Source organism: Schistocerca nitens, chromosome 8 (assembly GCF_023898315.1).
Source record: "Schistocerca nitens isolate TAMUIC-IGC-003100 chromosome 8, iqSchNite1.1, whole genome shotgun sequence".
Lineage (NCBI taxonomy): Eukaryota > Metazoa > Arthropoda > Insecta > Orthoptera > Acrididae > Schistocerca > Schistocerca nitens.
In genome coordinates, this window is record NC_064621.1 from 285,268,998 (window position 1) to 285,285,948 (window position 16,951).

Consider the following 16,951-nt stretch of genomic DNA (forward strand, 5'->3'; position numbering starts at 1 on the left):
ATGTATGAATTTCAAATGAAACAGCACGATACATTTAAAGCTAAACATTATCCCATTCCATATATCCATAGAGAACAGGTTAAAAAAGAATTGCAAGATATGCTTGACCAAGGAATTATTGAACCGGCAGTTAGTCCGTACATAAACTCGCTACATATTGTTAAGAAAAAAGATGGCTCACTTCGCCTCGTACTTGATTCGCGTCACATTAATGACATAATTATTAATGAAACAGATCGACCACAGACACTAGAAGAACTACTACAAAAATTTCATGGTACTGCTATTTATTCTACATTAGATTTGAAATCGGGATTTTGGCAAATTCAACTTCATCCGAATTGCAGAAAGTATACAGCTTTTCCCTGTTTTGGTGACTGTTATCAATTTTGTAAATTCTCGTTCGGCTTAACTATTTCTTCTGCAGCTTTTATTCACGGTTTGAACACAATACTTACGACAGAACTTAAAGACAGAATCACGACGTACGTAGACGACATTCTTATCGCAGAAGCTAACTGGTCTGAACACAATCCGATTTTAGAACAACTGTTGCAAACCTTTCATGCACAAGGACTCACAGTTAATCTCAGTAAATCGCATTTTGGTAAAACTTCTATAAAATTTCTTGGACACGTAATTTCAGCAGAAGGCATTGCGCCTGATCCGGAAAAACTTCAAGCTCTACGTGACATTACTGTTCCTACGACGAAGAAGCAACTACGCAGCTTTTTGGGTTTAATTAACTTTTTTCGTAAATTTATTCATCACTCTGCTTTATACATACCTAGATTATGCCAATTAACAGGTAAAAACACTATTTGGTCCTGGCATAAGCAAGCACATTCTGAATTCATGAACCTGAAACATGCTTTGTTGAATGTACCACTTTTATCACACCCAGATCTTACCAGAAATTTTTCCATTGCCACCGACAGTTCTAACACCGCTTTAGGCGTTCATATTTTCCAGGAAATTGAAGAAGATGGCTCTACAGTAATGAAAAACATCGCATTTGCAAGTCGCATTCTATCACCTGCTGAACGAAATTATTCCGTTACAGAATTGGAAATATTATGTGTTGTATGGGCTTTTACTAGATTCAGGCATTTTCTTTATGGCAGACATACCACCGTTTACACAGATCACAGAGCGATACAATTTTTACTTTCAGCTAAATTTACTCACGACAGATTAAGCAGATGGAAACTTTATTTACAGGAATTTAATTTTACAATTGTTCACATTCCCGGCACACAAAATATTATAGCAGACGCACTATCCCGTTCTCTCAGCAACAATCAGCAAGACATCGCAACCAACTTCTGCAAAGCAAATTTCAGCGTCATGTACATTCAGCAAGTTGCATTTGAAAATTTTATTTCATCGTCATTACAGGACATAGCAAAAGAGCAAAATAAAGACAACGTGTGGAAAGAAATTAAACACCTTTGGCAAGATAAGAATAATGTTACGATTAGAAACCATTACACTGTACGCAATGACATTCTGTTTCGCCGCTCTCATCCTGACAGCAACAATTGGTTATTATGCATTCCTGACGAACAAGTTAACAAATTAATCTGGTACACTCATTTAAGTTATGCACATTACGGAGCCAGAAAATGTTTTCTTATACTGAGACAGAACTGTTATTTTGCCAACATGGAGAAACGTATACGACGAGTTTTAGCGTCATGTAAAATTTGCCAGAAAGCTAAGCCAGACACAACTTCACATATTCCTCCATTACATCCAATTGTACCTGTTAAATTAAGACATATGGCCGCTGTAGACATTTTTGGTCCGATTCCCAGAACCAATAGAGGTTTTTGCTACATATTTGTCGCTGTTGAACTCACTTCAAAATTTGTTACATTCACTCCGTTACGCAAAGCTACTGCTAAAACCGTTTCGAAAGCATTTGTAAAACATTTTCTGTTTCATGTAGGGCATGTGTTGAAAGTCATTTCCGATAATGGATCACAATTTCGTTCTGCTACATGGGCACGCATGTTACGAGCTAGAAACATTTCTCCGATCTATATATCCAAGTACCATGCTTCTTCGAACCCTTGTGAACGATTAATGAAAGAAATTGGTAAACTATGTAGAATATACTGGCACAAAAGACATATTGATTGGGACACACACATATTCTCATTCCAAGATGTAATTAATTCCATTCCAAATGAATCCACTATGCTACCTCCGTCTGTTATACTGAAAAACGTTGAACCACCAAACAAAATTACAGAATTAGTAAATTTTCCTACATCTCGTCGATTACGACACCACGAAATAATTGACATTGCGCTGAACAACATCAAACGTGCCGCAGAGCGCCGGAGAAGACAGCAAAAACAGGTTTGTACACGCCGAGACTTTCACATTGGACAGAAGATATTAGTACGTACACACTATTTATCCAGCAAAATAAAAGGTAAGTGCAGTAAATTTGAACTTCTATACGCAGGTCCATATCGGATTCACAGCATTCCTCACCCCAATGTTGTACACGTCGAAACCCTGAGAACCAGAAAAAGTAAAGGCAACCACCATGTCTCTAACATTAAACCCTTTATTGAATGAAGACACTTTATGATTTAACATGCTATGATGCCATTTACACATTTTATGACTATTACTGCAATTATATTCACATGACTACTTATTGATGATTATCGCATTTTTTCTTGGCAAGTTGTCATCATTTGTTTATGTATGTACGATTGTTTTCATGTTTTGTTTATATGCACTGTGAAATAATTAAGATATAACACACACCAGTTGACTTTGACATTTGCCCTATGATATCTCAACATCGTGACTGTTTTACATTTTTGCTGCTGCATTGTGATATTCTGTGTACACTTTTTGCATCTGAACACTGTCAATGTCTTTGACATATTACGTTTTCTGTCATGTTATGCTGTATGCTTAATTATGTTACCATAAACCAGTCATTATTTAGTGAGTATATGAGTTAAATACATGACATTAATCTTTGTTCATCATTTTCAGAAAGAAATAACGTGTAAAGGAAATAAATTAAACAGAAATGGGAATTTCACCTACGGAATAAACGAAAGAAGATGCAAAAACCTTATGAGGAAGAGTAAATGGATCAGAATTAACAAGCATTAATAAGAATATACTATACACATCGTAGAATAGCAGTCTTAACTATTTTTTTCTTTCAGAATACGAAGCGATTGATGCAGGCTGTCAGACAGAACTACACATCTTAGTTTTAGTGATGAAATATGCTAGAGATAAGGAATAGCTATGTAATGAATAATGAAGTGATTTTTTGCAGATGATAATGAATGCTGATGAATAATGATGAAGAATATGCTACTATGGATAATGAAGTTTTTCTTTACAGGCGATGATAATAATGGAGTTATGATAATATAAGTAATGAAGTGATGGATAATGAAGTTTTTTCTTTACAGATGAGGATATTGTTGAAGTTACGCATTTATGCTATGTAGTTATTTAAGTATTTGTTGCAGTTTGCTTTGACAGCAGGTGTTATATTGCATAGTATAATGACGGAAGGTTTTGGAAAGGACAGCTATGGAACACATTTTTATACACATTTCACTAACTGTTAATTCGAAGTTCACTACTTTTCAGCATAAAATGCGCTTCTTCTTTCAGCTTAATAATCCATTTTTTATATATTTTTGCAGGAGAAATTATTTTTGAAATTAATGTGTTATAAGCGATTGTTCTTTAAATCTATGTCATCTATGAATGTGATTACATATACTCTACTTGTTTCATAATCTTGCCACAGCTGACTTATGACAAATGACGTTACACATTTTCATTTACACCAACAACCCAGAAGCAAATTTTTCTCTCTTGCTTTCCCCTATAATTAGCCAACGCAATGCATTGCTAACAAAAAAAATGTATTACCAGTCCCAAATAATGATACCAGTTTAAGAGAATTCTGAGTAATGCTGATCAGCTATGAATAATATGTTACCTGAAAAATAAATACTATTAATTACTGTATAGAGATGACCAATGCTTTGTAAATAGGAAAAGATTGCTACTAATTATGCTTTGTAACCAGAAAATGAATGCTATTCATTATGCTTTGTAACTTGGAAAAGAATGCGATTATTTAATAATGCTTTGTAAACAGGAAAAGAATGCTACTAATTGTGCCTTGTAACTAGAAAATGAATGCTATTCATTATGCTTTGTAACTGGGAAAAGAATGCGATTATTTAATAATGCTTTGTAATTAGGAAAAGAAGGCTACTGATTATTACTATATTGAAATAACAAATGATTAATTAATAATGTTTTGTAACTGGAAAATGAGTGCTACTAATTAATAATGCTTTGTAACTGAGAAATGATGACTGTACTGGGATGACAAATGATAGAGTATCAACATTCTTATTGACTACCTCCTGTTTTAAGTAATGACTTCTGATGATTTGTAATTAGAGAATGGGTGCAAATATTCTATGTAAAACAATTAATGAACATTTTTCTGTAATACTACATACATGGTACAGAAATGTTCAATAACGGGGCTATGAATGCCGTAAACTACTAATGTAATTCCCAATGAAGACTAGTATGTGACTTAATGTCCTTCACCTTCTGACCTCACTACCCTGAATTACTGCAATATCCATTTGTCCTGTACATCCTCCTGATCATGGAGCACTATATTTGGTTTTTGCACTAATTCTACGTTGGTGTGCCTTGTAAGAGCGTGGTGTTGACACGACATGCTGTCCACCACCATGAGCGATGGAGACGTTATTATGGTCCCACTGTTTGGTGTACCTAATGTACTGCCAAAATGAAAACATGGAATATTACTACGACATTTCAGTGTCTTGGCTACGCTGATAAAGACTTCTGGGAAAAGAACTTCAAATTGTCTCACTTGGTGTTGTACTTATGTGGAAAGATATGGACTTTCAGTGCAGCTGCATGCAACCTAAAGTGCTACAACCATGATACAATCCTTCCCTTTCCTATCCTAATTCTTGTAACATAATGAAAATCATTTTTTGCTAACATCATTTATATTCATGGCCTATACCTTTCTTTCGATTTGCTGAACTGCCGTACATGTGCACTTATGTCACTTATCAACATGATTTTTTGCCATTATGTTTATTTGTTGTGAAAATGCTAAAGAGTTTTTCAGTGCGTGTGCACTTATGTCATTTGTTTTGTACTCACATATTCTCATTGTATATATATTTTGTACTCGGTGCATGTGCACCACATTTACTTCATGTTCTATATCTGTATATATGCTGTAATTGTAAAGTTAATTAGTTAAGAAAAAATTTGTTGCTCATGGCAAGTCCAAATGACTCACCATCGCTGCCAAATTTTTGCCCCGCCAGTGGAGGGTTATGAAACACGTGTATTCAGTAGCAGCGATGGCGAGGCATGATAGAATCTCTGACCAGAGAGTTATTTGCAGTTGCGAGGCAGTTGTTGTACGTAGCGAGTCGCGAGAGCATGTAGTTCGTTCGTGCTAGTAGCGCGTGCGAGACAGTCGGAGTTGTGTGTGAGGAGTCGGCGGGCGTCGACATGGGTCTCTGGTCAAGGTTCAGGACGAGGTATATTTTTTAAATAAGGTAATGAAGCAGCATTGCGCACATATGATAATGTATTGTATATTAACTGTAATTAATTTGTTCAAGAATCGCCCCAATAATAATTTTGTTCTCAAAGCAATCTTTTAAGAAAATAATCATTACAATTGAAACAATATTTCCTTTGCTTTTCCTCCCAGATTTAATTTATCAGGTTGATTATTGCACAGGGCCTAAGGTCAGCGCAGATGACCTTATAAAATTTATCAGGTTGATCATAACGTTAATTTTGTGGGGACTTAACATTTTTTGCACATTTTTATTATCATTGAATTTTATTACTGTGGGAACCTAACATTTGGCACTGTTTGCAATTCTTATTCTATTCTTTTCATTTAAAAATAATTATGGTGAGGTTACACTTAGCACGATGCGCAATTACATTTAATTATTGTCTTTTCAAAATTCTCCGGGGAAGTTACACTTGGCTCTATTTGCATTTTCATTCAATTCATATTATTTAAAAATAATTGTGGGGACGTTACATTTGGCTCTATGTCCATTAACATTTAAAATTATTTCTTTTACATTTCTCCGGGGAGGTTACAGTACTTAGGAATGATGAAGTGCGTTTAAAGTTCTTTATGGCTGTAGAAATTGCGGTAATGAATACCACAGTAGGCAGGGATTCGACAGTCCTAAAATGAAGCAGCCACAGAATTTAGATATGCAAGTGTTGCTAAAACGAGGTGACTGGAAATAAATATTGGGTAACTGAAGACATACTTCAATGGATCGATGACGTAATGAAGTACAAATATGTTCTGGAAAAGACAGGAATACGAAATTCAAGCAACTACTAATTAAATAAATTGGAAATGCAGGGGTGCCAAGGTGAAATGACTGCAGGAAAACTGCGACGAAATTGAAACACTGATCCAGCATACAGAAAAGTCAAAACAACATTCGATGAAATCATAAGCAAAACCTTCAAGAACGAAGGAGGAATTCTAGTATTAAATGCAGAGGTGAAAGCAGTTGCGTGCAAAGAATGCAGTAAAGGCCTCTGCGACGCCAAGAAACTGATGACGTGATAGAAAAAGAAATTGGAGGCTATACGGAAGTACGTGTAATAGTGCATCTGGTAGTATATTTGAACAGAGATTCTGAAGACTAGCGATCAAATAAGTCGGAAGGTATGCATAATATTTCTTCGGAATTTCTAATATCACTAGGGATAGCGGCAGCTAACCGACTATTCAAGTCACTTTGAGGAATATTTGAGTGTGAAGATATACTTTCAGATCTCTGGAAAAATATCATCCCAAAGACAGCAAGAGCAGTTAAGTGCGAAACCAATCGCACAGTCAGCTTAGCAGATCTTGCATCTAAGCTGCGGACAAGAATAATAGACATAATAATGGAAAAGAACGTTGGTGATCTGTTAGATGACATTAGCGAAGGTAAAGGAACCGCAGACGCAGTTATAACGTTGCGCTAGACAGTGGAAGAAACACTGAAGAAAAATCAAAACACAGTCACAGCTTTTGTCGACCTACGAAAAAGTTCGACGATGTGAAATAGGTTTACGTTATAGAGAAAGATGGATATTATACAATACAAGAGCTCTGAAGGAGCAGTAAGATTGGAAGACGAAAAACGAATTGCTTGGCTTAAAGAGGTTAAGGATAGGTGCAATCTTTTGTCCTTACTGCTCAGTCTACACATCGACGAAGCACTTACAGAAATAAAAGGGAAGTTCTAGAGTTTAAAATTCAAGTTGGAAGAACATCAGTGATAAGATTCACTAATGCTATCCTCAGTGAAAGTGAAGAAGAATTACACAACCTTTGAATGGAATCAACAGTCTAAAAAGTACAGAATATGGACTGAGAGTAAACCGAAGAAAGCCGAAAGTAATGAGGAGTAGGAGAATTGTGAAAGGAGAGGAAGCTGACACTATAATAGGTGATCACGAAGTAGACGAAGGTAAGGATTTCTCCCGCCTCCAGAGCCAAATAACACATGAGGGAAAGAACAAGAAGGACTTAAAAGGAAGACTAGCGCAAACAAATACAGCATTGCTGGCCAAAAGTATCGAATATCGGCCATAATCTCAGGTCGAAATTTGTGAGAAAATGGTTCAAATGGCTCTGAGCACTATGGGACCCAACTGCTGTGGTCCTCAGTCCCCTAGAACTTAGAACTACTTAAACCTAACTAACCTAAGGACATCACACACATCCATGCCCGAGGCAGGATTCGAACCTGCGACCGTAGCAGTCGCACGGTTCCGGACTGCGCGCCTAGAACCGCGAGACCACCGCGGCCGGCGAAATTTGTGAGAAGGTATGTCTGAAGCACAGCACTGTATGGCAATGAATGACAGTGGGAGAAAAGAAGAGAGAAAAGAAAAGAATCGAAGCATTGGCAATGTGTTGCTACAGAAGGATGTTGATAAGATCTATATCTATCTCTCAATATACTATAAAATGAATATATTCCACAGCATTGGATCGATTTCAACCAAACTTGGTAACATATCGCTATCTGTGAAAAAGCACCAACCTCTCAGTTGCTTAGTGGTGGATGTGAAATAGTAGCGTAACTGCTTGAAAGTACCCACACGGTTTTCATCTGACAGTTAATAATGAGAGAATCAAGACTAACAACAAACTTTACACATAATTTCAAACTTTTAAGAAACTTTTTCTCGCTGACATCTCCACCAATTGATGAAAGGAAAAAAAGTTTATCGGTTTGCACGTATTCGTTTGTCATGCAGCAAAACTGCCGTATCAGGCATGACAATTTAATATACCACTTCTTTACCACTGACTATACTCGTAATACATTTCACAGACGGTATCCATACATACCACTGAATGTTCAAAAAAATGTTCAAATGTGTGTGAAATCTTATGGGACTTAACTGCTAAGGCACTGAATGTACCTCCAAACTTAATGTCATTGTATTACACACCGTTCAGCATATATTATGTCAGCAACCATGTAATGTATGGACAACTATGAGGAACAGTCAAATAAAAGCGAGAAATATAGACAAAAATGTAAGTAAAGTGTTTATTATTTCAAAAGTAATCACCATATGGAAAAAGTTTGCTGTTCCCTACAGAACCATGATTGTATCCAGGCGTGTACTACTTAGGCCGAAGCAATTCGATGGACCCGAAAATATGGAAATGGCAGGGGGAGAGATCGGGACTGTACAGAGCGTGTGTAACGGCTTCCCAGCTAAACTTCTGCAGCGTAGAGGAAAGAACCTTGAGGGCGGTCGTTATCCTCAACAGAATAATGCCTCTAGTCAACATTCGTGGGTGTTTGGACTTGATGACGCACTTCAGTTTTTGCAAAGTGTCCACATGCCACTGTGCATTAATTCTGACGCCGTGTTCCATAAATTCCTCAGGCAGCCATAAAGATGTTTCCATGAAGCCACTGATCGACTTTTCTCACAGCTGAATAAATGTGTTGACAGTTAGGGTGATTGTTTTTGAAATAATAAACTACTCACTTTTCTCCCATCTGCCTTATTTTCCCTTGACTACCCCATGTAAGTTTTCTTAAAATTGAGTGCAAGTTGCTCCGATTATATCCTGACTGAACAATTTGTTTTAGGTGATGCTCTCCACTTTATTATGTGCAATGTATTATGTGAGATATATTTCGATGAAGTGCGGCTTATTTCCCACAGAAGTTGTCATGGAATTTTGGCTATAAAGCAATGAGGGTCACTTTGGTGGAAAATAACCTCACTGAAGACAAAACATAAATTTACTACCTGCAGTTTCATTGAAATTACACGAAAACAAACTGACAGACTGTCTCGGCGAGTTAGGTCTGGAGATGCGTTCTATAATGGCCAGTTTCAGTTCACGAACAATGTCCAAAATCTGCTGCTCATCTCTTTCAGTCGAGTCACACTATTCATGCGCTGTGCCTCCTTGTCAACAGACTTAGCTTGACATTTCTGTGCTGAAGTCCAGTTTGGCATTTATTGACGTTATTTAGAAACCGTGTGTATTGAAATTTTCTCCAGGTTGTTGTACTTAGATCTGTGCTTCTGCAGCCGATATTAACCTTAAAAAACCGAAGATAAATACTAAGGTGGTCCTCTGAAAACCTTTAATCAAAATACATACACCTACAAAAGTACCTATTTTGATGATATGTCAAAAACTAATTCCTTAACATTGCATTGAAGACCCTATTCTGCGATAGTTTTTATGAGATCTCTTGCTTGTTGTTTTCCAGTTCCAGGCAAATCCATAGGTTTTTCAGCACAACAGTTTGAAAGAGTTCCAGGAAGTCTGTCTGCTGTATTGTTCATTACCTGTTAGTGCTTGAAGTATTTTGCATCCATATACTCTGTAGTAGCCTGCAGTTTCCGTTAATGCTGGTTGTATTTTTCATTGTAAGATGGCAAGAACTATGTCCCTTACTTGAAGTCATTAAAGATCACCTAACTCACGTTGAGCGAACAGTAGGGCTGAACAAAAATGACTGACAAGGCACAATGCACCTTGTAGAGGGTATAGTACGGACGTATTGGAATAATTAATGTTGGGTGGTGGTTTTAAAGTAATTCACACGACATGAAAACTTTGTGGAATGCGTCGATTTACTAGGGGCTAGTTTATCCCAGGGAAGTATTGGAGTTGACCGTGACTGGCGGGGGAGCGGCGAAGGGAAGCGACAATAGGCAGCTTAGGGCAGCTCAGGCTCTGAGAAAGTGGTAAAGGGGTGCGGCCTCCAGCTGCCTTAAGATGAGTGACAGTGAGTGGGTGGTCGACCCCATGCTGGTGTACCGGGAAGCAGACAGAGAACTTGTACACCTGTTGATAAATGTACGTCGTCCTGTTTTCAGTGAAACATCCGAGAAAGCCGCGCAAAGCTATGGTGGAGCAGTCAACAGAGGTCAAAATATGCCTGTTCGTGACTACAGCAACATCACACTGAATTCACGGTCTGCAGAGTCTGAAGTAAATCAGGTGAAGAGCAACAGAATGAAATACGATGGTCTCCGATGGGAACATAGGACCAAGGAATTTGAAGTACTCTCCTGGGAGTCAGAATTCCGGAAAAATTGGTGTTTGTGCAGACGCTAACCTTGATGGGTGGCCTGCGAGGAGCTAAATAGCAGAAGTAGAGAGGAAGGGAAATTTTGCAGGAATTTGTTCATTGGTCAGCGCTGGGAAGTGACGCATAGTTAACGCGACTTGCACTGCAATTGGCATAAGTGATTTTGCTGGAGGGGAAACTGAGGTGAAGAGTGAACTGGGAGTAGTCCCCATAGAGGTCTTCCGTTCCAGCTTGCCTAGAGTGTGGATGTTGCGTTCTTTACTCAGCTTGCCTGAGAATGATTGAGCATCTCTGCAGCTTAGGACTTAGCAAACGGAACAATTGAGCTTGGACTGCTATGCACTGAGCAAGATAGCTAGAAGTGAGTAGACGAGCGCAGCCTTGCAGCACCATGAGGTAGGCCCACGTCAGCATAACGACGTCGCCCCGCCACGCTGAATTCGGTGATATTGCGCCCGCTCCGGCCACTGATTAATTTGTTGGATCACATCGGCAAAGTTTCCACGAGGGTTTCATGGGCCGTGTATTGTAGAATTATTTTCGCACTTCGCATTATGCCTGGGTCAGTTGGTAGGAATTAATTTTGATTTATCGCGCTTTACTCCACGCAAACGCAATGTATTACCACTGCCTGTTAGGAGGGTCGTGTAATGTGATGATTGAACGTCGAGTTAAAATAAATCTGTGCTAATCGACTGCATCTGTTTTCAATCAAGTAGTTGAAATCCCAAGTCACTTTCTTAATTAATTTTATGTTCAACAGTTGTATCTGGTGTTCAATAGCTGAATATAACATCAATGTGCACCCCTTTTTAATTAAAATGGATCAATTCTTAATCAACTAATGTCAACACTGCCACCGCAGTTCAATCAGGAGTCACAGGACCTTATTACTTTCTTTGTGTTATCTGACATTGTGGCAGTTTTGCACTCTCTGTTGATCTGTTAGTCAATTACCTGGGGTGAACACATACCAAAACCAGATAAGTGATGGGTGGGGTGTTACACCATCCCTATACACAGCAGCTCCCTGCAGTTTCTAAGTCTTAAACTGGTTTATGATTTCAGTAGCATTTTCTTGCAGAGTTCTGAATAGGGCTCCAGTCAACCGCCAAACCTTCGGTATCTTTACCTAGCTCTTTGATTTTAGCTATCAGGAACTGAACAGCTTTCCTGGCGATGTACAACACTCCCTTTGCAAAAAATGGTTCAAATGGCTCTGAGCACTATGGGACTCAACTGCTGAGGTCATTAGTCCCCTAGAACTTAGAACTAGTTAAACCTAACTAACCTAAGGACATCACAAACATCCATGCCCGAGGCAGGATTCGAACCTGCGACCGTAGCGGTCTTGCGGTTCCAGACTGCAGCGCCTTTAACCGCACGGCCACTTCGGCCGGCCACTCCCTTTGCATTGGCAAGACTGCTATCAGCCTCTGTTCGTACTAGAGCGACTGTACACAGCGTGTTCGTAGATGTAGATATGCAAGTGGGCCACATCTGTTGGTTGCTGGACAGGAATCCACCAACTTGCTTCTTTCAGTTGCTGACCCCTCCTGTTGCGATGGAAGCGCTGCTCTTGGGCTCGTCACATCTGAATACGGAGGTGTAACTGCATTGCTGAACCGCGAATGGGATCCTCAACTACGTATTTTGTTGGCAGTAAAGAACGTACAGCTATGTAATAGGTTGCACCGTATAATTTCCAGCAATCTTGTAGTGCACTGCACTTTACTCTTCCTTCGTTAATATTAATATTCCACTCAACAAATATGAGGAGATTACCCAGAAGACACTCACTATGCACATTCGTTATCTCACAACGGTGGACCGCAAGTATGCAAATATAAACACTAATATTGACTGCAAGTAACGAGAGCCAGTTACAATATGTTAATGACTGAGTCCACCAATACCGATTCTACTTTTAGTGCAGGAAATTCAACAATTAATGTAATGAGCAGAACGTACAAGCGACGCATGTCTGATCCGGAAATTTTGTTTCACTATCTACATATTGCTGTGTAGCTCAGCCAATAGAGTCCTCTTACGTGACTGATGACAAGGCACGTCACTCACGTGCCACGCTCTCCTTCTGAGACCGCTCTCATAACCACTACAGTATAAATATAGAAAATTGAAACCAATTACAATTTTGAAATATTTGTTCCATAAACCGATATTCGAACCATTTTAGGGTCAGCCGGCCGCGGTGGCCGAGCGGTTCTAGGCGCTCAGTACGGAACCGCGCGACTGCTGCGGTCGCAGGTTCGAATCCTGCCTCGGGCATGGGTGTGTGTGATGTCCTTAGGTTAGTTAGGTTTAAGTAGTTCTAAGTTCTAGGGGACTGATGACCTCAGATGTTAAGTCCCATAGTGCTCAGAGCCATTTGAACCATTTTTAGGGTCATCTTCAGATATCGCACAGGAGGTTATTTGACTATTTCAAAGCGTAGTGCTGAGTGATGGTTCTGTGACAAAAAAAAAAAATGGAAAATGTTTCATTGTATCTGCATGAGTGTTGTTTATACGGCGAATTTGATCCAAAAATGAATTCTGTACTTACTGTGACAGTGTGGGTGGCTTGGTTATTAGTATCTGTGTATATGGGGTGTTTCCGTAAAAGAATGCAAAAATTAACAGGACGATGCATCATTGAACAATTTGAGGTAGGGTACCTGGGGTCGGAGAAGCCAGCTTAAGGAGATAATAGGAATAAAATCACACTACTGTACACTTTTTTATTTAGATTAGTTACATTTAACTGTAAATACCATCATTGTACTATATCTTACAAAAAGTGCTAAAACTGACGGCCATCAACCTCAATGCAAGCATGACATCGGCGAACAAGTTTCTGACGCACCCGGACAAATATCCTTGGAGTGTTTCGACTCACATTACGGGCAGCTACAACTCTGGCACCTAATTCCATCTCCGTGTCCCTGGGGTCTCATATACAAGTGACTTTAGACACCCCATAGGAAATAACAAAAGGGGATTCAGGTAAGGTGACCTCATAGGACGTGGAAGAGGATCTCACCTTTCAGTCCAGTGACCAGGAAATACAGCATTGAGATGCTTGAGGACACCCACACTGAAGTGAGGAGGTGCACCGTCATGTTGTATCCACATCCTCTCACGAACAGCCAAGGGTACGTTCTCCAACAGCTCACTTAGAGCTCTTTGCACGAACCTCAAGTACAGGTGACCATTTAGACGACCAGGTGGACGATATGACCCAATGAGAATGTCGCCTACAATGGCGGCCCAGATATTCACAGCAAAACGTACTTGATGGTGTGACTCCACTACAGTGTGAGGGTTTTCCTCATCCCACACATGGCTATTCCTGCTGCTCGAAATGCCGTCCCGATCAAACGAGGCCTCGACAGTAAACAGCACGATTTGGAGGAAATCTGGTCTATAAGTCCATTCTTAGAGCAACCAATGCCACAATGCGATCCTTGGTGCAAAGTAAGTCACAAGCATTGCATGTACTGCTTGTGGGTGACATGGCTGTAATTGTTGTTCGTGGAGTATTCGCCACATTCTAATATGTGCAACGCCCATTTCACGTGGAATACAACGAGTACTTATAGCGGGGTCCGCTGCAACACTTTCAAGCAGCTTCTTTTCAAAATCGGGTATGCGAGTAGTCCTCTTGTTGCCAGGTCCCTCGTTTTTTGTTTCCAGTGAACCATTCTCTCGCATTCGTCGATCAAGAGAAATAAACACTCGTCGTGACGCATGACACCTGTTAGGAAATCGTTCCCTGTACGGCCTTTCAACAGGAAGAGCATTGTAACGTACTTCACCATACACAAGGCGCATGTCAATGAGTTCTGCGAATACCGGTACTGCTCCATCGTATTGTATTGTATAGCACAGAGTAATGAATGGGTCTGTCGTTGATTCATAGCACGTTGTGTCATGGGACAATGTAAATACGATACAACAGGGCCACCTTATAAATAAGTAAACTAAACAAAACCTGCATCATGACTTCCTAGTAATCAGACTCGACCCCTTGTTTCCTGTAATGTACATGTAAATACACAGCACTGTACGTGTAAACTTGTACGGATGTTCGTTGTAAATAATCTGGAAAACAGTAATGCTAGACAAAGCGGTAGACAAGTATGCTTCTGTACCTCCTTAAGCTACCTTCTCCGATCCCAGGTTCCCTACCTGAAATTGTTCAGTGGAGCATTCTCTATGTCCTGTTACATTTTTGTACGCTCTTACGGAAATACCCTGTATAAAAGAAATACTTTATTTTTTGGTGATTCGTGATAACACCAGTTATGATTAAAGTATCTGCGCATACTTTCACTTTATTATGCGCCAATATAAGAACAGAAATAAGACACCAGGGCATTTGAAGTTTGTTCTTGTTCTTCTTAACAGCTACAGTTCTCTGCGGTTATTGTAACTTCATTTCGTTTTACTTATTTTATTTTTGGACATTCATGTGTCTGTGTGAAATCTTGTGGGACTTAACTGCTAAGGTCATCAGTCCCTAAGCTTACACTACTTAACCTAAATTATCCTAAGGACAAACACACACACCCATGCCCGAGGGAGGACTCGAACATCCGCCGGGACCAGCCGCACAGTCCATGACTGCAGCGCCCTAGACCGTTCGGCGAATCCCGCGCGGCGGACATTCGTATTAACGCTGTTTTCGATTGAAGTATTTCCCCATACATCGACTGCATCACATGCAAACAAAAAACAATGTCTCCAAGAAAAAGTATGATATGTTTTCATATGAATATATTTGTAACAAACACCTGTTGTACAGCACATGCCTAATGTTTCTAAAGTTTAGTAACTAGGTGTATATACATACATATGTTGCGAAAAGTGAGTGATGTGTTACCAGCTCTCACTCACAATGGAAGCTGATAGATGGATACTAATAACAAAGCTGCCCATAGTGTCGTATTAATTACAGAATTCATCTTTGGATCTAAATCGTCATATAAACAACACTCACGGCTTGTCACATCGCCAACACCCAAAATTACGCTTTGAAACGCTCATGTAACCTCCTGTACACCATCTGAAGATGGGCTTGAAAATTTTCGAAAACCGGTCTACGGAATAAATGAGTATTTCAAAAAAGTGGCTGGTTGCAGTTTTAAGTATTTATATTGAATGAGCAGTCGCGGTTTCTCAAACACTTGTAATGGATAAGCTCGGTAACCGCTGCATCACCTCACTCTGCCAAACTGAAGTAGAAATCCCCCTTCCGATCCACTCGGACTGTTCCGTTACGAGTAGGGCCTCCAGAGAGTGCGGTCGTCACCGCGGCCGCGGCCGGCACGTTTCGCAGGGCTACGAGGCCTCCCTCTCTCGCGAGACAAGAGCTGTGAGCGGGCCAGCAGATAGCGCGGCCGTCGCTCCTCCTAGGCCGTGGGACTGCGCCGGCTATCTGCCGCCCTTGGCACGACGGAAGCAGCGGCCTATTGGCACACGCTTCCTGTTTGTCCCCGCTGCCGGATGAGTCCGAGCCGCAGAAGCTTCGCACATATCTCGAGGAGTTACAGGAAAAAACAAATAAATCCTCGTCCTCCGCTCCACCCCCCCACCCCCCCCAACACTGTCCGTACTAAAGAGCCATCAGCAAAGATAACGGAAATATTTATCTCTCCGTATCCTGAGGTATCTCAAAATTACCACAACATTCTATTCAGCAGTGGAAGGATCCAGTCACACACGTCGCGATAAACACGTAAATCTTTTACAAAATTTGATTTTAGCGAATAACAAATTAAAACGGCTAGCTCAAAAAACTGAAAACAACAACAAAGGCCATCAAGGGAAACAATTATTTTCCTGTAATGAATGTACGAGATGCGTTCAATAACTATTGCAACAGATTTTTCTTCTCGGCCAATTTCGGTTGAAAAATTTCTTGTGGGACATCGCGAAATATTTGTCGTTTCAGTCCCTATGGTGTCCTGGGGATCCGATAGCTGGCGAAGCTACAGCTAGCCTACGACATGGCCTCTGTAACGGTAGAACGTTCCAAGCAGACAGCTGTCACCGAACTTCTTTTGCCGGAAAGCCAGGGCACTGCGGATGTCTACGGAGACCTGGCAGTGAACAAAAGCACGCTGATTCATCGGGCGAGGCGTTTGTCATCATTGCAGTAAGGTGTCGCAGACCTGTCCGATCGCCCGTGTGGGGGGTTTGGTTGGGTTGTTTGGGGAAGGACACCAGACAGCGAGGTCATCGGTCTCATCGGAT